Source organism: Ochotona curzoniae, unplaced genomic scaffold, assembly GCF_017591425.1.
Source record: "Ochotona curzoniae isolate NIBS_2020 unplaced genomic scaffold, NIBS_Ocur_1.0 contig_1888, whole genome shotgun sequence".
Classification (NCBI taxonomy): domain Eukaryota; kingdom Metazoa; phylum Chordata; class Mammalia; order Lagomorpha; family Ochotonidae; genus Ochotona; species Ochotona curzoniae.
This window is the reverse complement of record NW_024465242.1, coordinates 96,397-98,501: the sequence shown is the minus strand read 5'-3', so window position 1 is coordinate 98,501 and position 2,105 is coordinate 96,397. Positions and strand designations below refer to the sequence as shown.

The 2,105-nt window shown below is 54.8% G+C and overlaps 1 pseudogene; it reads left to right on the top strand.

Moving 5' to 3' along the window:
- The first annotated feature begins 263 nt into the window (after positions 1-263).
- On the top strand, positions 264-1,365 carry LOC121149094 (annotated as a pseudogene).
- Positions 1,366-2,105: the final 740 nt, after the last annotated feature.

The window sequence follows — 2,105 nt, the reverse complement described above, 5'->3', positions numbered from 1 at the left end:
GTTGCCTGGGGAGCAGGGAGGTGGCCACAGCCTCTGTGTGCACCATTCCTGATATGGCAGTGGCCTGGTGGTTGGGGCTGATGAGGCCAGAGAAGGGCTGGGAAGGGCGCCTGGTGAGCCCCAAGGCTCCTGGAGCTCGTTCAGGGCTGGCACTGAGGCAGCAGCAGCGGCAGCAGCGGCACAGGACCACTGTACGGGAGGCCAGAGAGAGCTAAGGCAGGGGGGTTAATCCCAGGGCAGAGCGCCTGCTGGAAGTTGCCGTGATGGGGAGCATGAGCAAACCGGTCAGCAGTGGTGGCGAGGTGGCTGCACAGGGCCTCAACTTGGCCTCGCTCAGCCTTCTACTCTGCATGAGGCTTGCCAGAACGTGTTGTTTGTGCTGCTCCTCCTGTGGGAGCACTCCCAGCACCATGCCCCATACTGCATGCTGTTCCAGCTGTGCCTGGCCAAAGGGCTGTGTGCACTCATCTGCCTCCAAGCAGTTGTGCTGACTCTGGGTTCAGCAGAGGCCTCCACGGGGGAGCTGCTGGGCACTCTGGGCTGCAGGCTGTTCACCTTCCTGGCCACGCTCTTCTGCTTTCATGCTGCATTCCTGCTCCTTTTCTTGGGTGTCACTTGCTACCTGGACATGGCACACCACGGCTTCTCTGCTGAATGCCTGGCCACCATGCTGGTGTGCTCCACCTGGGCACTAGCACTGGCCATGACCTTCCCACCTGTGCTGGACAGTGGTGGTGAAGACCAGGATATACCATGCATCCTGGAGCAATAGCTTGACCTCACCCCTGATGCGCTCAGCCTCCTGTTGCTGCTAGCCTTGGTGGTGGGTGCTACAAACCTTGTCTAAATCTACCTGCTCTTCTTCATCCAGGATGAAGCCAGTGAGCCTAGAACCCACCATCAGTACAACTGGACCTTTCACGGGTCTGGTGCCACTGGCCATACGGCCACCAATTGCCTAGCGGGCGTTGGCCATGGACCTATGCTACCCGCAATCAAGATCATTGGCATCCAGGCTGCAGGGCCTGGCTAGGTCTCGCCACCTGTTCCTACTGGTGGAGTTCAAAACAGAGAAGAGACTGTGCAGGATGCTCTATGACACAACACTGCTCGTCCTGCTGCTTTGGGACCCCTGCATCCTGGCCAGCTACCTGCAGATGCTGGTGCGGCCCAGCACCATGCCCCAGGCCTACCTGTCTGCCTCAGTGTGTCTCACCTTCATGCAGGCTGGCATCAACACCATCGTGTGCTTCCTGTTTAACAGGAAGCTCGGGGACTGCTTCTGCGCCCATTTCCTCCTGCTGTCAGAGCCCCCAGGCAGGGCAGGCTACCCTCCCTTGGGACTTGGAAGGCATTGGGCTGTGAGGGCTCCATGAAACCAGGGCGCTGGCACAACCACAGCTCCACCAAACTCTTTGGCTTGGGCAATGCTTCTTTCCTGTTTTCAGTTAAGAAGCTGCTTCTAAGATGACTCTCAAAGTTAATAAATACCTGGATTGTACAGACTTGTGCCCTTTTGGAGGTGGGTGGGTTGAAAATTACAGGGGGGTGTTGGGGAATAAGATGGACGGTTCTGTGTGCCAGGCTCGCCCCAGCTCCAGCCTCCTCCCTTGAAAGATGCTTTCTATCTTTCTGGGCAGCAGTATGCTCCGCCTTCTTGTCCTGGTTCTTGGTATCTTGTACTCCACGTGTGGGTAACTTTTCTCATTTCTTTTAAGTTGCAGGCTACACTTATTTGATTCTTGGACCATTTCTTAAAGATCCTGGCCAGGTTCCTCAGAATTTGTCTCCAAGGTGACCTCCAAGTGACACTTTATTTATTTATTTATTTATTTATTTATTTATTTATTTATTTTTTCAAAGGAGAAAAAGAGCCTTGGGAGGGGATGGCTGCTCATGCCCCATTTCTTGGGACTCTTCTTGGAAAGGAAGCAGCTGGTGGTGGTGGCAGTGAAGGGTGAATGGGAAGGTTTCTGACCTGCCTTCAGTGGGTGTGGCCTCCCTTTCCATTTTCTTGGCAAATGCTGGACACCTGTGTTTCATATTACTGTGGCTTTGGGTGAGCAGACAAGGGAGGTAGTGGGAAAGGCCGACTTTTTTTTTTT